The sequence below is a fragment of the Rutilus rutilus genome (assembly GCF_951802725.1).
Source record: "Rutilus rutilus genome assembly, chromosome: 4".
Classification (NCBI taxonomy): Eukaryota; Metazoa; Chordata; class Actinopteri; order Cypriniformes; family Leuciscidae; genus Rutilus; species Rutilus rutilus.
Genome location: NC_140212.1, coordinates 39,832,535 through 39,854,159, shown reverse-complemented (window position 1 = coordinate 39,854,159; position 21,625 = coordinate 39,832,535). Strand labels below are relative to the sequence as shown.

Below are 21,625 nucleotides of genomic sequence, written 5' to 3'. Positions count from 1 at the left end.
TTTAAACTTCAAACTAATTTAAACTTTCTGGTCCGGCTTTCTCAAGCCAACTTAAAGTTTGTCTCGACGAACTTTTTAATCTAGTTTATTATTATTATCTTATTAATCAAATACGTGTATGTTTGTTCAGAGGGAGAAGACTTGAAGATAGAGAACACCAAAGCAGAGAAGTGCAGAGTGATGAAGAAATGCATTTAATGAGAATCCGTTACATTCACACTGTGATTCATATGGACATTTCTGTGTAATGTCATTGATCTTAACTTGACTTATAATATTATGGCCAATATTTCTGGATTTAACTGAAGGTTTGAGAATGCTACTTCTCTTGAGTTTATAGAAAGCAGGAAACTTTACTGACTGACTGAATTCACAAACTCTCTACTTGCTATAGGTGGGGATTTCAGTGTTGTGATTGACAGCGCTCTTGATAAATGTCCACTCATCACTTAATTCAGAATATAAACCATTCCTGGAGACACTTGATGTGACTGATGTCTGGAGATGGATGGGGTTTATTTGTTGTTGATATCTGAGGTAAAGTTGTGGTAAAGTATGCAAACATCACGTGAGCGTCACTACGGTAAGCAGAAAGTGTCTTCAGACTCTACGTCTCTGTTTTCAGCAACTCTCGCCGATCGATTACATCAGCCGATGTCCAACACACCTAACATGACACATTTACAAGAGGAGCACATGGCAAGAACACATGAGGGAAAAGGGAATCACATGACAGGAACCTTGACTATAGGTAAATTACAAAATTAAAGACTTGGAACGTGAAAGTGGAAACAAAACCCAAACCAGCGTGACTTTTTTTATTCAATTATCTACAGTCTTCTGCAATGCCCTCCAAATCTCGTGAAGCCTGACAGTGCACTTGGAGAACCAAATAAGAGACACAGAGACCAGATTGCTGCTCAGTTGTTTCTCAGTTTAATACAGTTGGACAGAGGATACATGTCAATACATGTGTTAGCCTGTTTTCTGCTTGCGTCAAAGTTGCAGGCAGTAAAACCATAAAGAGGAAGTGTAGACAGATCACAGAATGCAAACTCAAACAGGGTGACAGAGAGCCAAAACATGTTTTACACTGGCACAAATATCACATCACGGTAAGTCTTCAGGAATTAATCTTCAGGATTATAATGATATCGAGCTCTAGGGATTCTGCTTTTAGTTTAGATTAATTTACAGACTCTTTACAATCTGAAATATACAGAGGTGGAAAGTAAACATGTAAATGTTCAACACTTCCACTTCTGGCATTGATTCACAGACAATAAGCTTTAGTGAAAAGATCGATTATGACAAACATGTATTTTTGATGGCTACAGAAAATCTATACTCTCCAATTAAAGTGTCTGGATTGTGATATTTAAAGGAAGAAGGCATAAGGCAGTAAATAAATTATTTAATGTTTTTATTTCACCTATGTGAAAATGCTCAATAATAATAATAATAATAATAAACTAGATTAAAAAGTTTGTTGAGACAAACTTTAAGTTGGCTTGAGAAAGCACTGTGTGGGTACCGGTGTAGTGCCGAAAAGTGAGTAGAGAGAAAATAAGTAGAGGCTTCAATCATTTTGTTATAAGTAGAATACTGCATTTTATGGGTTGTTTTCGACATTTGAAGGTATTTTAACAGGTAAAAAGGGCTGGATTTGTTGGTACACAGCAGGTAAAATAATGCAGAGTCATACGGATATTTGCAAAAGAGATCATGTCTTTATTTTATATATACAGTAGCTTAGCAGTAAGTCATGTTATTATAGGCTACAGTCCGTTTTCCAAATACAAACACGTATTCCATCGGCAACAACAGGCTTCTATTATTTCCTATAATCATGTAAATGTCAAACCTGATTAAGCTATAAACTGCAAACACTTATTTGGCAACAATTGTTATTATTATGTTAAAAAAAACGTTAAAGTATCACACAGACATACCTTTGCTATTACCACGGACATAAACTGATGGTTATTTGCACGTTATGTAATCCAGCTGTAGACGTTAGGAGACTGGGCGCAATCAATTTTCGGCGGACTGTCACTTTTCGGCACGACACCGGCCAGACTGAGACGCAACACACCGGAGAAAGCATCCCACAACATGCTGGAAACTAAGGTAAACTCCCACTGCAACGTTACAATAATAGGCTACTGTGTCAGCTTGACGTTGAACTAATGCTCCATGCTCGTACCATGATAAGTATGGAACCCTATCAACCCTGCCGAATTTTGCCACTGCAAGCACCACTTCACATTTTCTTCAGGAAATGTACATTCTAGGTTTGTAGATAAGGTTTATCTATGATTCAAATGCCCTGCCGATGTTGATCCGTGTTTTTTCACTCGAAGTTCACCCGAAGTTCATCCGATTCACGTCTGGCCTTACGAGCTTCAGCAGAAAAACTTTTTGTTTTGTTTATCAATATGTGGAGTTCGTGTTGGAATCTGTGTTGTGCTGGGAGCAGGTCGTTTCTTAGTGTTATCAGACATGTCATAAGTTGCATAAGTCATAAGTCCATGTCATAAGTTGCAGTGTCGTCGCTGTTGAGTGCAAAGTCAGTAGACTAGACGAGGCGAGAGGCTCGGGAGCTTGCGTGCAGGTCACGTCACTGGATTTCGCGGTAAATCCGATCCGGCACCTTCACATAAAAATACTAGGGCTGTCAATCGATTAAAATTTTTAATCGATTAATCGCATGATTGTCATGAGTTAACTCGTGATTAATCGCACATTTTTTATTTGTTCTAAATGTACCTTAAATTAATACTTTTCAAGTTTGTAATACTCTAATCAACGTGGGCATGGATAAATATGGATGCTTTATGCAAATGTATGTTTATTATTGAAACCATAGTCAACATAGAGCATGAAGACGAGACATGTTTCAAAGGTCATAGATGTTTTTCAAAGAACTTGTTCATGTCTATTAGACACATGTAGAAAGAACAAAGAAATACCAGGTTCCCATTACTTCTCTTTCTTTGCACTGAGCAATTAACACAAACATGTTTAGATTTTTACATGACAGGGCAGCTCTTCTGAAAATGCTAAATGTACATTTATTATTTATTATTAGGCTACATTATAGTTTGTCTCTCTCTGTGCCCATTTTGATGAAGCTAAATTCTCAATAAAACTGTTTTCATTGGTATATTTTACTGTTTCTGTTGTCAAACAACGGAATGAATATGAAATGGTGACTGAAAGGCGACCCATTAAGACATAACCAGCTCTCCCTTCCAAGATGTTAATCTGCACAAAAATCCTGATAATCGAGCCGTCGTCTGATGAAATCAAATACACATAAGATAAACACAATATCTGTTTTGCGATTTCGGCTATACTTGCATGTAAAATTAGAGAAGCAACATCATATCTGTGTTTAACTGAATTAAAGCGCTGCTCCTCTCTCCAGCGCGAGACGCAGAGAGAAAGCGAGAGAGAGAGAGGCGCGCGCGCGTGCTGGGAGAGCAGTACCGGCGGTACCGGTAGATTCTCAGAAACTAAATAAGGTTTGGGCGCTTTGTTGAAGGGAAAAAAAATCGCTAAATGGGTCTGCAATGTCGCTAAGTTGGCAACACTGTGTATCTCCATTTCTCCAACTAGGTTTTGGGCCACGGGTCAAACAGAAAATACGCGCTGCGTTAATTGAGCGTTCTGGGTGGTTGCTATGGTGTTCTAGGCGGTTGCTAATGTATTTTGGGTGGTTGCCTAGGGTGTTGCTATTGCTTGGGTGTCCCTATTTTCCTGAACTGCTTTTACATGCCCTTCACTCAAAGCATTCCTGCTTTTGGATCCTCCTCCTTCCTAATGTTATATTCAGCCCACCATCACTCAGTGTTTGTGCCGCACTGGCATTGAGTGTTTAGAAAGATGATGTTGCTTTGCGCCGATTCTGATACCCGTCGTGTGTAAACGCGCAGGTCAGCCTAACTGAGCCCTCCCCATTAAAACAATTGTTTATTCAGAGGCTACACTTTTTCTTTAGGTTTTTAATGATTATTATTATTATTTTTAAAATTAAAGTGACAGAGTAAAAACAATACATTTTTACAAAGAACCAAAGGCTTGAGATCAGTTAAAGTTGATGAGTTTTTCCCAGATCTTGTTCCTTGATTCAGTAAAACCAGAGAATGTCTAATATGGCGAGAAGTTTCACTCTCACTACACTTCCGGCTTCTGAACTGGTTGCAGTTCCACTCTGATTCCATATGAGGGCGCTCACAGGACGAGTGCAGAATGAATGGAGGTCAATGGCGGTATACCCCTCAAAATCCACTTTTCTCAGGATATAATTTTTTGTCTAGTAATTTGAATGTTGTATTCGAAAGGAGATGCAAAGAAATTACACATTGCTGGGTGTTAGATTTTTTAGAGTCACTTATTTGCTTTTAAAAAGTCTTTCAACATGTCAATGACGTCAGAATGCTAGCGTGTTATGGGCAACAACAACTCAACCTGTAAGAAATCAAAACGACATAAGTACTCGTTCATTCAACTTTCGACCTAAAACCCATGTTGAACTTGCAAAATCTACAATCACATCTGAGATTTCTCAATGGCAATCGGGTGAAAGAGACAAATTTAGCCGTCTAGCCCCATTGACTCCCATTCATTCTGCACTCATGGCGAGCGCCCCCAGTGGAACTCTGGTGGTACTACAACCAAAATTCGGTACAATAGGGCTTAATAGGGAGTGGACAGGCTCTCCGTAGACGGGCTCTGGTAAAACTATTCATAAAAATACAGAACACTCCGGCCAACTGACCTTTACAGACCAAAAAACCTTTACAGTCTAAAAAAAAATGATAAAAGTTAAATAGCTAATGATGGTTAAGTGTCTTTTTTTCTTTTTCTTTGTTAGTGTTAACCTCTCTGTTTTGTTAAAATTAACATTTGCTATGTGTGACATCAAGCTGGGATCTTTAAACATCAATGGTGCCAGAGAGGATGCAAAGAGATTTTCCCTTATCAGTTTGTTTAAAGTTAAGGAATTAATTGTCATTTGTTTTACAATAAACGCATAGCACCGTTGAAAATGAAACTGCATGGAAGAAAGATTGGGATGGGGAAGTTGTTCTCAGTCATAAGAGTAGTAACAGTGGTGGAGTTGGTATCCTGTTTCTAGAGATTTTTTACCCATTTCTTGTGTTACTGAATAAATCATTAAAGGTTGCTTGTTAAAAATACAAGCTGTATTTTAAAGTGAAAAAATGACTTTCATCAATGTTTATGTTCACAGAAAGGGTGGTCTTTTTAAACTCTCTAAATACTGAATACTGTAATAAGTAACTGTAGTGATGATGGATACATGTTCCTTGGTGGTGATTTTAACTGCACTGAGAATGCAACTCTAGACAGAAACCACCAAGAACCACATGGAGCCAGTAAGCATGGTCTTGTTAAAATGATTTATGTGATGTTTGGAGGCTTTTTCATAGTACTCAGCGTTAATTTACTTGGACTTATGTTTGGCAGTTTGTGACTTTGCGAGATAAACATAAGGTAGCACTGGTATTGCAAAACATTCAGTGGCACATGCCAATCAAAAACAGACGTGACACAAATAACACGTTTGAAAAAAATATTACTGACTTTAATGCATTTAATTGATATATAAAATATCCCAAAATTAGGCTATTTATTTAGGATTTTGTGTCACAATTACGTCAGTATAGACGTCGATTCATCTGTCAGTCACTACTGGAGGTGTCACAAGTTAACAATATACGGTGACATGTTCTGCGACTCTGTGTCAGTCAGGTGTTATGTCTGTGTCAGTGTGTCACGATAATGTCAATGATACATGCCACTATCCACTGGCACATGCCAATGAAGACCGGATGTTCCAATAATCATACTGACGTGCCATTGGCATCTGTGCGTCATATATTTGCTTCTTATTTATTAAATCCAGGCAATTGATTGATGAAACATTGTTTAAAATTAAGATACAATTTATACCAAACGAAATTCACTTTAAAGAAAGGTTTTATTCAAAACAAAACTTAATGTGGTCTAAATTGTGAGAGTCTAGAAAGCGGTAAAGCTCCAGGCATTGATGGCCTTCCTGTGGACGTTTATAAAGTTTTCTGGCCTGTGATTGGCTAAGATTTGTTGCTTGTTCTCAGAGACAGTTTAAGTAAAGGACATTTACAATTGAGCTGCAGGAGAGCAATCCTCACTCTTCTCCCCAAAAAAGGGGATTTACAAGAGATCAAGAACTGGCGGTTGACTACAAACTTTTGTCAAAGGTGTTGGCAATGAGACTGAAAAAAGTTATGGAGCATATTATTCATGTTGACCAGACTTATTGCATACCCAATAGGTTGATATCTGACTATCATTTTAATTATCATTTAGTTTTGGACCTCTCCAATTCATTGGGTTTTGAAATTTGCCTGATTTCAGTTGATCAAGAAAAGGCCTTTGACAGAGTTGAACACCAGTATTTGTGGCAAAAGTTAGATGCATTTGGGTTCAGCTCTGGCCTTATAAACATGATCCGAGTCTTGTATTGTGACATTGAGAGTATTTTAAAGATCAATGGTGGTTTAAGTGCTCCTTTTAAAGTTCATAGGGGGGTCAGACAAGGATGTTCATTATCTGGAATGCTGTACTCCTTGGCCATAGAGCCTCTTCTGCACAAATTAAGACAATCTCTTTTCGATGTAAACCTTCCTGGATGTGAAACAGTTTTTAAATTATCTGCTTATGCCGATAATGTTGTTGTCATTGTCAAAAAAACAAGACCACATTGACACCCTTGTAGAAAATATTTATGTTTTTGGTGTATTGTCAAGTCAAGTCAAGTATATTTGTATAGCGCTTTTCACAATACAGATTGTATCAAAGCAGCTTCACAGTATTAAATTAGAATAATACAACAAGGTTTGTTTCTAGTGGAATTTATTGATTGATAAAATTTAATTAAATATCCCCAAAATATCCCCAAATAACATTAACTGGGGGAAAAGTGAAGCTGTAACTATCAGTGATGAGTTAAGTAGAAAACATGTTTTACCTGCCGGGTTAATTTGGAAGAAGGGTGGGTTTAAATATCTTGGTGTTTATTTTGGAGATGATACTTTTGTGTGTATTGGGAAAATGTTTTAGAAAAAGTTGAAGGACGTCTCAAAAAATGGAAATGGGTATTGCCACAAGTCTTGCCACAAACCACTGATGTGTAAACTGAATTTGGTGACACTACAGTGTGTAACATTGAAGTTAATGACTAATATTTATAGAAGCGAACACCATATGAGATGCCTTGAGATCTCTTATTTATTATTATATGTCAAGACATAGCAGAGAAAAACAATTTACTGGAGAGATGGTCTTTATTCGTCAATACACAAAGGTTGGGCATTTATATGCTGACCAGTAACTCACATTATCTTTACAAGGTAGAGAAACGTGCTCATGTTTAAAATTTAATGTATATTTCATGCTACACAATCCTCATTCCTTAAAGAGAATACTTCAGTAAACATATGCATCAGTGGAAACTATGCTAGATTGCATTCACATTCTTCTGTAGTTAAAACTCCTCTCACTCCTCTCCATGTCCTTGGCATGTGATCCTCACACACACTTACTGTGCGGATATAGGAATGCTTATAAAAAATGTTATAGCCATGAATAAAGGCTTTTATTTTTTCTAAATTCTCGGATGCCTTGGCCTTATATGAGTTTTGCAAGTTGAACTATCTCGCATCAAAGAGCACCGAAATACTGACTTTATACTCCAGTTTGGATCTTGTTCAATCAAATGTTTGTCTTCACTAGTGATGGCCGCTTTCGTCACGTGAATTCGGTAAAAAAAAGGCTTTGTTACGTCACAACTGTTTCCAAATGTTTCTAAATTTCAAAGGTTCGCTGTTGGGGGCCGATCCCAGTAAACCTGTGTTTATGGTTTTTACCTGATCTCGGATCAGTTTTATAGTTTTGTAGACATTTTAATGAGATGTTTGTGTAATTTGGTGATGGACAGCCCTGCCCCTCAACAATCTAAACTATGTTTCCTGTACAAAAACATTACTTACTGCTTAACTATCATCATCGAAGAAATCAACTAATTCTAGTATGAAAATGATAAACCTGTCAGATAACTCGTTTAGAGTAACAGTTCTAGAGCATATGTGGCAACGTGATGGGTTGACAAGAAAAGTTTAAAGTTTATACTAGGGAGAGAATTGCCTATACCGGCAATTCACCCCCAGAGGGCAGATTTCAACTCTACGCCTCTAAGATACCCGACTACGCCACCCCAGAGGCAAATTTACCGGGGAATCGCCTTATAAGATTTATTCAAAGCACACAGGTTCGATTACGGCTGAGTTGAGACCTGAGACAAAGGTGAAATATAAAAAAATACAGTTTTTATTTGAAGTCACTGGAACATGTATAAATATGCAAGTAAAAAAATACACGCACACACAATTCGGCCTCCACTCCAGGGCTGGGGACTATTCACCCATTCTCTGAAAATGACACAGCAAACACTCGTGCACTGCACTCACACCTCAAACCACACATGTGGAACACTGCACTCGGAAGAGACCACCACCAAGCAGAGAGAGAGGCTCGCCCACACAGACACGAGTCCTGGTCACCCCAACCACTGGAGAGGAAGCAGAACTAGAATGCATTTCCGGAGGAACTGCAAAGTGTGCTTGCTCGGGTGACTAACGTGAGCAGGTAGTGGATAAGGGTGCGTTGAAGTTTACTTGATCTGAGAATTTCAACAATAGTACTTTTTTCAAGATTGTGCAAAAAGGTGAAAAGTTATGTGCATTAAGAGACATGTCTGCAATGTAGACTAGTGTCAATGGCATTGTTTATGTGGCTTGGTTGTTGGTTTTGAAATAATTGGTTATGAATATACAGCAGAGAGTGGGAGTGTGGGGGTTTTGCGAAACCTCCTCATACGAGCAGCACGATTACGTGAAAATGTTCGTGCCACAAAGGCGATAGATCTGTTTAACAACAGGCTGTGAGAGGGCTGTGGACCAAACGACTCAAAATTATCCACAAAGTAAACAGAGCGATGGACTCCATTGTGTTCAGTGAGAGCGCCGCTCTTCCTGTTTATCCAGAAACCGTCGCACCATAATGACGTAAGCGTGCTCCGGCACGAATGCTGAAACCCTATGTGAGTGCAGGCCAGAGGGGGAGTGGGGAGGGGGGACAATCGTGCCTAGTGTGAGTACACCTAAGGTCTACCGTAATTAGCGATGCTTTGATTGCTGCTGTCAAGATGGTTGTCATCACCTACACAGAAACGCTGATTTTTATAGCCTACCGTCAGTCCTCATATTGTAATTAAATGAAAAACGCTATCAGTTTCACTATTAGCTTACTCTAGCGATGCAATCGCAACAACATGGATAACGCTGTTTGGCCTTGCCTAACTTTATATGACATATGCGCCATATGCTAGAGTTACACATCTCGCTGCCATTTCAGGGCTTGAATTTCGGTGTGGGAATGTGGGAATTGTGCATAATTTAAACCATTCCCGCAAGGTTAGCTTTTATAGTGCGAGAAATTCCCGCACAAATATATTCGCTTCATCTCAGAACAAATGATTAAAAAATAAATTCACAGATGCGAGAAAAAAGATTTTATTTTCGAATTTAATTCCTCAATCAGCGCTGGACCGGCATTTTCTGTCTTCCGCTGAGCCCTGGCCGTAGACAGATCATATGTTTCACGCTGTCAATGCAGTGGTCTGCGTTGCGCTGATCTTATTCACACTATCGAGTGTAGGTGCAGCATTCTAACATTGAGTCATAATGAGCTGTTTGTGAAGAAATTATCCGCTTCCAAATGATGTCATTTTAATCACGAAATTGAAACATTAAAAAACAATTTGCTCTTTACGGTGTGCTAGTGATAGAGCGCGGCAGCAACGAACCAACTGATCAGCTTGCAGCGTAACAACATTGAATGTTCGGCCGAACAGCTGATCATAGCTGTACAGGGCGCCTTATTATTTTTCATCTCCATAAATATATCTAGTAGTAAAGCTAATGCAAGGGCTAGAAATCAATTAATCTTTTGCTGATACTTCCTTGTCATCATGGAGAGCGCAGTTCATGGTTGCATAGCAACGACAGACGCCACGGGAGCGCAAGCGCTTGTGGAAAGGAGACGTACTCGGTTACTAACGTAACCTCGGTTCTCTCTAGTAGAGGGAACGAGTACTGCGTCTTAGCTAAGACGCTGCGGGAAAAGTCTCTTTTCACGAATATTGAAGCAAAAAAATTATCCTTAATTTTAATATTTGTAAAACGCATTTGCAGCAGTATGCAGCCATAGGCAAGACGGCTCGTTTGCTCATTGGCTGTTCTACAAGCAAATGCATAAGCCTATCGAGCGCAGGCTGATGCAACATCAGACCAATGAGGCCACTTCCCGCCGACGCGGGCGTGGCCTAGCCCTATAAAGGTAGCTCGAAAAGGCTGACTCACTTGATTTATTTCATCGAAGAAGCGAACCAAAGTGAATCGTACGCACGGCAAGGAACGCAGTACTCGTTCCCTCTACTAGAGAGAACCGAGGTTACGTTAGTAACCGAGTACGTTCTCTTACGAGAGTTCTCTCGTACTGCGTCTTAGCTAAGACGCTGCGGGAACCCAATGTAAGACGCCGTGCGTGCAGGGATTAACAACCATAAACCTGGAGGCGAACCCAGGATTTACAGTGCACAATCACCAGAGGGACTCACAGAGAGTCCTAGAACAGGAGGAGGAACTCTCCGTTCTGATATGTGGCTGCGTCCGCAGACGCAATATATGACATCACTTAGACAAGACACCCTTGACTAAAGTGGGAATATGGGTCTTACGTAATACTGCCCGTAAGATAGTAGTAACGCACTGCGCTTGTATTCTCAGTGTTCAATTACACCGATAACAGCTTAGCCTGCAAAGCGGGAACCTCAAGGTTTTAAAACCTGATAAATGTAGACGGCGAGGCCCAGCCTGCCGCCATACAAATATCCTGTAAAGATATCCCACTAGACCAGGCCCACGAAGAGGCAACGCCTCTCGTGGAGTGCGCTCTGACACCCAATGGGCACTGAAGACCTCTGGAGGTGTATGCTAACGCTATGGCGTCAACTATCCATCTGGATAGGTTTTGTTTCGAAACAGCCATTCCCTTGGAACGTCCACTGAACGAGACAAATAGTTGCTCAGTCTGTCTAAAGACAGCAGAGCGAGACACATAGGCTCTTAAAGCCCTGACAGGGCAGAGAGAGCTCAAGTCTCCTTCCTCTTCTAACACCGGCAGGGCGGACAGGGATATAACCTGAGCCCGAAACGGCGTGTTGAGGGATTTCGGCACATAGCCGTGCCTAGGTTTGAGTATGACTCTCGAGTCACTAGGCCCAAACTCCAGACACGACGGGCTCACCGAGAGCGCGTGCAGGTCCCTTATGCGCTTCACTGAAGCAAGGGCCAGCAAAAACACTGTCTAAAATGACAGATGTTTGAGACTAATCGTCTGGATGGGCTCGAAAGGGGAACCTTTCATGGTCTCCAGAACCGTAGAGAGGTCCCAAACAGGAACCGACGGGGGTCTGGGAGGGTTCAGTCTCCTAGCTCCCCTGAGGAAGCGGATGACCAAATCGTTCCTTCCTATCGACTGACCGAGCGTTGTCTCAGCGAACGCTGCGATAGCCGCCACATATACTTTGAGCGTGGATGGGGCTCTGCCCTTATCCAACAGCTCTTGAAGGAAGGAGAGAACCTCCGTTACCTCACAGTCGAGAAGTGAGCATCCCCGAGCCACACACCAACTGGAGAATACCGACCACTTTGAGGCATAGAGCCGTCGAGTCGACAGTGCTCTAGCCTGAGTGATAGTATTTAGCACTCCTACTGAGAAATCAGCGGGTAACCGTTGAGAGCCCACACGTTAAGGGCCCACAACTTTGGTTGAGGGTGCCAAATCGAGCCCCTGGCCTGCGAGAGAAGGACCCTTCTCAATGGCACCGGCCATGGGGCAGTGTCTGCTAACTGCATCAGCTCTGGAAACCAAGGTTGGTTCCTCCAGAGTGGTGCTACAAGCAGCACTGAGCATTTCGTTTCCCTCACTCGTTCTATCACCTCTGGAAGGAGGGAGACGGGGGGAAAAGCATAGAGCGGGCAGCGCGGCCACCTCGAAGAGGTCCACTTCCGCTCTGCCAAATCTCTCCCACAGCAGCTGGACTGTTTGTGGGTGTAGAGACCATTCGCCCGCGGGAATGTTGTTCCTGGACAGCCTGTCTGGACCCACATTCTGTATCCCAGGCACATGAGCTGCTTTCAGCGAGCGCAAGTTGTGCTGAGCCCATACCAGGAGGCGTTCCGCCAACCTGTACAGATCTCGGGATCTGAGACCGCCCTGGCGATTTACGTAGGACACCACAGACATGTTGTCCGAACGGACTAAGACGTGATGGCCCTTGATATGGGGACGAAAACGTATCAGCGCGTTTTCTACTGCCAGCATTTCCAGACAGTTGATGTGTCGGAGCTTCTCCCGTTCTGACCACAGGCCATATAACGGTCTGCCCTCGAGCAGCGCTCCCCATCCCGAGGTGGAGGCGTCCGTAGACACCACTCTCACTCTCGAGGAAGTCCCCAGGCTTGCACCTGTTTGGTACCAGCCGTTCACTGTCCAAGGTTCTAGAGCTGTAACACAGCTCTGGTTGACCTTGAGGTGCAGTCGACCAGAAGTCCACGCTCTGCGTGGTACCCGCGCTTTCAGCCAGAACTGTAGGGGGCGCATGCGGAGCAGGCCCAGCTGCAGAACTGGCGATGCTGAGGCCATGAGACCTAGCATCTTCTGAAACGTCTTGAGCGGGAAGGACGCGTCGCAGCGGAGAGATCTCGCTGCGCGCTGAATGCCGAGCGCGCGCTGTGACGACAGCCGCGCCGTCATAGACTGTGAGTCCAGAACTATGCCCAAAAACGAAATCGTTTGACTGGGGTTCAGTGAACTCTTCGTCCAATTGACTCTGAGACCGAGATTCTCGAGGTGATCGAGTAACATGGTCCTGTGCTCCACGAGCTCTGATCGTGAATGAGCCACAATCAGCCAGTCGTCCAAATAGTTCAGCACTCGCATGCCTCTGAGTCTGAGAGGGGCGAGCGCTGCGTCCATGCACTTCGTAAATGTGCGAGGTGCCAGGGACAGACCGAATGGCAGGACTGTATACTGGTATGTCTGACCATCGAAGGCGAATCTCAAGTATTGCCTGTGACATGACGCTATCTGTATTTGCTGTGCAGCCCCCGTTCGCTTTGAGCATGAGATACAGGCTCTAAGCCCCTTTGCTCATCAGTTTTGAAATTTCGGCTCGGAGTAGGTGTGCTACTTCCGAATTCACCGTAGTTTCGACACGCGCCGTAAAGCGGGGAGGGCGTCGATAAAACTGTAGCGAGTAGCCTCTCTTTATAATGCTTAGCACCCATTCCGAAACCCCTGGAAGCGCTGCCCATGCATCTGCATGGATGGCTAAGGGTTGGATGCGAAGCGCACTCTGTTGGCTGAGCAACGGAGGCGCTTCGATGTGCTGTAACACAGGCGTTATGTCTGTGGCATTCGAGGCGTGGGGCGTGCTGATGACAGCGGGCAGAGCGCTCGTCCTCGACCCCGCTATGGCGCTTAGCCGAGTGAGGGAGGGCTGAGCGAGTCCCGTGGGACTCGTATCGTCTGTGAGTAAATGTGGGCTGGAAGCGGGCACCTTTACTACTTTTGGCGCGTTGTCTGTCTGAGCAGAACGAACGTGCACGGGTTTCGTTTTTACAGAAACCGTCAGACGTGCGTGACAGTGTTCGTGTGCACTGAGGAGTGGGCACGTCTACTATGCAGTGCGCGCGATCGACTTGAGTCGATTTTATGGGCGCGAGCCCTGTGTGAAGGGCTGTGCTTGTGTGTACGGATGGGCACTGAATAGTGGGCATCAGCACTACATTTATAGCACCATCGGCCGTGGCCGGGTGTAGCCGTGAAACGGCTTTTGAGTGCAGGCAAACAGGCACGGGTTGTACCACGTGGTTGCCTGCTGCAAAATACATGTCTGCAGTCGCCTCTCAGGGAACTGGCAGAGCGATTTGTATTTGGCGGCATAAAAACTTTTTGCCATCTGAGCGGGGATCGAACACAAGTCGCCCGCACGAAAGCTTTAGAATCTACCACTGGACCACAGTGGAAGACACATTGACTTTCTGTTAACGCGAGCGTTTGTTTGCAAGCATGCGGGTAGCATGACATGCAATATCAACATTCTCAGACGCACTCGACCTCGCCGCGGTGTTTAACCGAGTGAGGGAGGGCTGGGCGAGTCCCGTAGGACATGCAATGTCTGTGAGTGAATGTGGGCTCGGAAGAGCGGGCACATTTACTGCATTGAGCGCACTGTCTGCCTGAGCAGAGCGAGTGCGGAAAGGCCTCTTAGCAGTAGAACGGTTTTTGTGTGCAGGCGAACGGGCACGGGTTATACCACGTGCTCGTCGGCTGCAAAAATTCACATCTGCAGTCGCCTTCCAGGGGACTGACAGAGCAAATTGTATGCGACGGCATAAATTTTTCAGCCGGCGGACCCGGGAACCGAACCCGGGTCAACTGCGCGATAGGCTATGAATCTACCACTGGACCACAGGGGAAGATACATAGACTTACAGTTATCGCGAGTATTAAACACACTTACTGCATTGAGCGCGCTGTCTGCCTGAGCAGAGCGAGTGCGGAAAGGCCTCTTAGCAGTAGAACGGTTTTTGTGTGCAGGCGAACGGGCACGGGTTATACCACGTGCTCGTCGGCTGCAAAAATTCACATCTGCAGTCGCCTTCCAGGGGACTGACAGAGCAAATTGTATGCGACGGCATAAATTTTTCAGCCGGCGGACCCGGGAACCGAACCCGGGTCGACTGCGCGATAGGCTATGAATCTACCACTGGACCACAGGGGAAGATACATAGACTTACAGTTATCGCGAGTATTAGAGGAAAGAGAGGAAAACGCCCGGTCTCAGCGGGGCTAAAGCACTCCATTCTCTTTTCGCCAGTGACGCACGGGAACCGTAGAAACGGTGTTCGGTTGCAGGCAAGCGGGTACCACGCGCTTGCTGGCTGCAAAAATGCACCTCTGCAGTCGCCCTCAGGGGAGTGACAGAGCGAAGCATTAGCGGCATAATTATATGCAGCCAGACCGGGAATCGAACCACAGTCGTCCGTGCGAAAAACCTAACACTCCACCACTGAGCCACAGGGGAATACAGGTTTTCGGATGCGTTGAGCGTCAACATTCTTCAGCGTTTGCTAGCAGGCGTACGCTTGCTGCAAATGACATTTCCAGTCGCCGACAGGGAACTGGGAAATGTAAGAGAAAAGAGGCCAGTACACAACGAACACACTTTTCTCCTTTCGCCGGTGAATGACGCGCAGAGGCAGGGTAGTTTTTCTTGTGACGTAAAGAAAAACTAACCCAGAACCGTCCGCATTCAGGAGGAGCAGCCTCGGAGAAGGATGCCAGGTGAGTCCTCAGAGTCACCATAGACAATTGGCTCGGAGTGGGGGCAGTCGCCGCCAGCGAGCGCGAGAGCTGCGAGATCCTCTAGGAAAGGGAGGGCGTCTTGAAAAAGACGCGAGCTCTTTTACGAGTGTGTGTCGCGGGGCGAACACACACACACACACACAGAGGAACAGAAAAGGATATGAGCGCCGGAAAGCGCAGCAGGTACGGCAGTGGAAGGCGGCGAAGGCCAGCGACTTCAGATGGCTCGTCCCGCTGATGTGCTTGCACTCAGACGACGCTTGCTTCTATCCGAGATCCAGCGATGTGAGAGGTTCGCTGAAGAGATGAAAAATCAAGTGAGTCAGCCTTTTCGAGCTACCTTTATAGGGCTAGGCCACGCCCGCGTCGGCGGGAAGTGGCCTCATTGGTCTGATGTTGCATCAGCCTGCGCTCGATAGGCTTATGCATTTGCTTGTAGAACAGCCAATGAGCAAACGAGCCGTCTTGCCTATGGCTGCATACTGCTGCAAATGCGTTTTACAAATATTAAAATTAAGGATAATTTTTTTGCTTCAATATTCGTGAAAAGAGACTTTTCCCGCAGCGTCTTAGCTAAGACGCAGTACGAGAGAACTCTCGTAAGAGAACAGCGGCGCGCCCGCGCTTTCTACTTGTTTTTACACATCTAAGGTGCGTTCCATTCGACAGGGTCCATACGCAGTGTTGGCGGAATACCCTGTGAAGTCCACTTCGCAGTCCACTTACGGTCAAATGGAACGCACCTCTAGAGCGACGTTGTTGATTGAGCATGTGACTGCGCGTTTCTCCTTGTTTTCTATTGTTATGCGCAGCATATTTCCCGCGCGCACAAACACAGCCACAGACAATGAATTGTTTGTTCGGTTAGCGAAGAAGAGCATGATGTATTTTGTATAAAGTTTTGTTTTGTTTTGTTATTAACTGTTTTGAGAACTGGAAATGCACAATTCATGCATACAAGAATGGGGACCGAGATCTGTTGATTACAAACATTCTTCCAAATATCTTCCTTTGTGTTCAGCAGAACAAAGAAAATCATACAGGTTTGGAACAACTTGAGGGTGAGTAAACAATGATAGAATTTTCATTTTTGGGTGAACTATCCCTTTAAGAAAATTTGCAGCACGCTAAAATACAGTTTGTCTGTTTTTAGACATATTAGGAATACATTGAATACATTGATGTCAATATTTCGATAAGAGATCACTAAAAGTTATCATAAAGTCATCACTTGCTGATTGGCAATTTTTGCCACAGGTTATCTGATTCCATGGAATTGTTTTATAATGAAATAGAACAAATTCAAAGTCTCTTTTTGAGATATATGAAGCCCCTGAATTGATATCAATTCTATTAGAAGTTTTATATTTCGCTTTTGATAACCTCATGACTATCAAAGTAAGGTTGTGGTCAGATAGACCAGTTATCAGATTATAGGATTTTGCAATTCGTTCTTCTCTATTTGTGAATATATGATCAATCAATGTTTGGGATGATTTTGTTATACGAGTTGCATTCTTTATCATTTGCGCCATATGAAACTTATTTGTTATTTGTTTAAATTTTTTTCTGCAGCTTTTATCTAGCCAATTGTTATTAAAATCTCCTAGCAAAATAATTTCTTTATTGTTAAATTTTTTAAGTATCTCAGTGAGATGGGTAAAGAAAATGTCCTTTGCTGTTGGAGGTCTATACAAAACAATAACCACAAATGACCTTTCTGGTGAGAGTCAACAACAACAATTCCGGTGAGAGTTTCTGTGAAGTTAACAACAAGTTCACAGAAACTCGGTTAGCACAAAAAAAAAAAAAAATTCAACACCGATCTACAACAGAAGAAAAGTAGAAATCTAAAGCAATTGGTTCACATCAACAATTGCTTGCTTTTTGGGCCGATACATCTCATACTCATACATATTTATTTATTTAAAAAATATATAATTTAAAGCTGGGGTAGGTAAGAATGGTCTAAAAAACTTATTTTTCAAATTTGTTTAAACTTTATGTATATATCAATACATAATTAAAATGTAAGTATTCTGAAAAAGAAAGTATAAAAATCGAGTGTATGTAGACCTCTAACGACTGTTTTAAAGACAGCTCATTATTTCCATTCAGTCCACCCTCTCCCTTCTGGGGTCCTTCCAAAGCCACGCCCCCAAAACACATGAACACGCGACTCAGACAGCTGAGCTGGAAGACGCACTATTTACCTGAGACGAGTGGAGAGGAAGGAGCGCAGTGCATGTAGCATCATGTCAGAATCACATGTAATAAAAAATCTAACTTTATCATTATGAATATAAACAAATAAGATGTATTTTAGTAGGCTACTCACTATCAAGCTATCATATCGATATTGGTAAAGTTTAAAATATATATTTTTTTATTCGTTAACTATAAGGCAAAGCTAAAAACAGGTTGCATTGATACACGTTTTTCCATTTCCATTAGTTGCACTGTGATGAAGATGAATTTCGTGTAAGATTCATAACATATAATGTTAGGCCTACTAGCTGTTAAACATGTATTTTGTTATGTAAAGTTCCCCCCACAGCGGAGCCTGCCGAGAACGCGCAGGCTAGTAAACATGCAGGGTCACCGATGACGACGGATAAGGTAGATATAAGGTTAGCAGGTTTCAATTGTTGCTTTGCACAGTGCGTGACATTTTATCTGTATGTTATGCGGCTAGAGTTTTAACACTGAGTCAATGGGCTCCGTTATCGTCATCGGTCTTTTTCCGTTTACCTGTCTTTGTTGTATGAGCAGGTTCCACTCGAGAAATTGGCAGTTTTGGTTGTTTGTCCGCCATTAGCACAGCTGCTCGGCACACCGGCAATCTTGATTTTGAATGACGGTACGCGCTGTGCAAGAGAGGGGCGATCAGCGCGTACGCGAACTTGATTGACACTGCTAAGACACTCCTCCTGGCTCTGAAGGCATCTGATTGGTTCTTTACATTCGCACCGAATGGCAGTGATTGGTCAGAGTTTTTACTGTCCTGCAGCTGCTACAGAGGTCTGATTGTTTTCATTCCTTTTTCTGAACACATAATGTATTGACTACTCTCAGGATGGAAGGACCATTTCACCCAGTATAAAAAAAAGTGTTTCTGAAGAGGATTACCTACTATAGCTTTAAACGGCCCATACAATTTGTACATCGGCGGCCCATTCATTTTGTTTTGTTTTGCTTAATTGGCAGCGCTGGGTTTGTGCCGCTGTAATGCATTGGTCAGGAAAAAGTCAGCGTTTGTTTAGTTTTTTTTCTTCTTACAGACCAGTCCATGAAAAACGTAGATCAGTGGCCCATTGGTTCTTTTCTTGATTGACACTGGGCTGGCCCAATCACAACTTTAAACGAGTGAGCGAGCGTGCAGAAGTGTCAAAAAATAGACAGCGTGAAAAAATAGACACATGCCCTTCAAGCAGACACTGTAAAATGTGTCAAAATATATGTTTTCTGACCTTCATCAGCTCCTGTGGCAGATGATGATAGTGAGGAGGATCAGGAAGGAGAGAGATGAGAGAGTGTAGAGCCTGCGGAACTACTTTCAAAACACTTAGGCTATGTCATGAGTGTAGGAACCCATAACCCAGTTACAGATTATTTCCACATCTGCATAGTTGACGATCACCGCAATTCACTAGACATTTAATGAGAGGCATTTGTAAACCATGTTTTCCGCCAAAATAAAAGCTTGATGCAGTTTCCGTCAAAATAAAAGAGCATGTGCTTATCTCTTTCAAGTATAGAAATTGGTACAAAACTAATTATGAAAGTTTCCTTTATTTTTTAGTGCATTTGTTTTTACAAAATATGGCTATTACTGTCATTGGATTAGTGTTGTCACGATACCAAAATTAATGTTTTGATACCGATACCAGGTCAAGTATTGCGATTTCGATACTTTTTTGATACTTTTCCTGAAAAGGGAGAAATATATCATCGCTGTGCTTTATTTTAAAACCGGGACAACATTCTAATCATATAACACACTAATAAATGAACATATGAACAGCAAATATATTAAACATTTGAACAAAATATGAAATATAAAAATATAAAAAATAAATTAGAGCAATGACATTCAAGGTAATTTTTTTTATAAATTTAGCAGCATTATCTCATTTATCATAAGAAACATAAGAGCTTTATCTTGATTCTGAACTTTGAATAAAAATATGAACAGCGATTATATCAAACAATGTTTAATATTGGTAACATATGATAAGCCTCGTTGGTGATATATTTGACATGTGGGGAGAGAGTTGTGGAAGGCCTATACTTCATGTTAAACAAATATATAGCAGCAAAGACAACGTCGGCAGTGTTGACGGCAAAATAGGCTACAGAATATTTCGTTCTGTATTGACTTGAGAGGTGCAATATTTGAAAATCGATAATATTTTTTTTTATTAATTTTATATTGTATTTATGTCAAAACTTTCAAACATCAAAATGTCATTTATTAATATGTATTCGTGTCAAAATGACATAGAAACATCTTTTCCTATTCTATTTTGCCTGGGAACGCTTCCAACACGCATGCGTGACGCGTGAAAAATAGGCGTCGGTTCTATTTCTAGCATGCACGCGTTTTCCGCGCGTCTCGAGCTGCGCCCAGACGCGTGTGTCACGCAGGCAGTTAACATGGGAGCCGAAATAAAAACGGACACGACACGCAGCCAGTGTGTCGCCGGCCTTACAAATCTGGAACGCGGTCATTCTTATTAGTATCGATACTAATAAATTAAGGAATTGTGACGTTTTTAATTTCCGATTTACTTTTGAAGTATCGGTGCACCGTGCAACAGAGCAAGGTAGGCAACGTACTTCCATATGTCACTCCTCGCGTCATCTTTTTCTACGAGTCGTGGACCACTTGTGCTCGCACATGCAGCCATCTCGCTGTAGTGTTTTGTCACATGACACTGACAGCGGTGACGTCCATAGAGAGCCGTTTTTTTTTTTTTTTGTATCTATACTGATGAATTTAGGTATCGTGACGTTTTTAATTTCCGAGTATCGCAATACTTTTGAAGTATCGGTACACCGTGCAACACTAGTTTACATTATTAATTTGTTGGAAACACATTTATTTTCGACTTGTCGGAGTCGGGCTTTAAGATTATTTGCGAGTGGCTCTTTCCTTTACACTATTGGAGATGCGGAGAACTTGATGGAAAGTGCTGTCTGTCGTGTCATTCGGAGTTTACCTGGCGCTTTTAGGTTTAAAATACAGTTCTCTTACGAGAGATTCTCTCGTACTGCGTAGAATACGCTAGGGGAAAATCCTTTTCCACGAGAATACTGAAGCCAAAAAATTATCCTTAATTTTGTATTAATGTAAAACGCGTTGCGGCAGCATACAGACATAGGCGAGGCAGCTCACGCGCCTATTGGCTGGTCTGCTGGCAACTGCTTAAGCCTATCGAGCGAGACCTAAAGTGACGTCAGACCCAATGAGGGCGCTTCGCGCCGCCTTCATCGCCTTCCTGCTGCGCTATCCAGCGCCCATATCCTTTCTCTGCACTGTGTGTGTGTGTGTTCGCTGGCGCGACTCACACTATCTAAAAGAGCTGCGTCTTTTTCAAGATGCCTTCTTGCGGCTCGTGCAAAGCCGCACTCAGCGACGGGGACCGCCATGTCATATGCGCTTCCTGCCTGGGTCAAGAGCACGCAGTTCTCGCGCTCGCTGACAGCGGCTGCCCTCACTGCGAGCTGTTGCCATTAGCGACTCTGAGGACTCGCTTGGCACTGTTCAGCGAGACTGCGCCCACACCTGCTGTTGTGCCGCGCCGTAAAAAGCGCCGCGCTCAGCGAATCCCGGAGCCCTCTCCCAGCCGTCAAAGCTCGCCGGTGCGCCCGCCTGCTTCTCCGGTTTCATCAGCTTCACTTCCGGACGGACAGCGGCCGCGGTCTGCCGCCGCTTCTGTCGATGACGCTGATGAGATCGACGCGCTGCTGCGAGAGGGGGATTCCTGCTCTCTCCTAGCATCAGGCAGTGAGGATTGGGCGAGCTCTGAGGATCCCGCCCCCCCTGCCCGTGCTTCTA

At 43.3% G+C, this 21,625-nt stretch overlaps 2 protein-coding genes across 5 annotated transcripts in view; both read left to right on the top strand.

Moving 5' to 3' along the window:
* LOC311289216 (tripartite motif-containing protein 16-like) overlaps positions 1-21,625 on the top strand; it is a 696,468-nt gene that overhangs the window by 648,628 nt on the left and 26,215 nt on the right. The window lies entirely within an intron of this gene.
* The window catches only part of LOC311289206 (NACHT, LRR and PYD domains-containing protein 3-like), a 216,782-nt gene that overhangs the window by 169,017 nt on the left and 26,140 nt on the right, over positions 1-21,625 (top strand). For 2 of the 4 annotated variants that reach the window (XM_084407023.1, XM_084407018.1), the window contains exons 1-2: positions 1,027-1,115; positions 2,008-2,130. The exons of 1 other annotated variant lie outside the window; for it this stretch is intronic. The gene's annotated coding sequence lies outside the window, so the exon portion shown is untranslated. Of the gene's footprint in view, positions 1-1,022; positions 1,116-2,007; positions 2,131-21,625 lie in introns of those variants that run through there. One more of the 4 variants, XM_084407019.1, reaches the window with a different exon arrangement.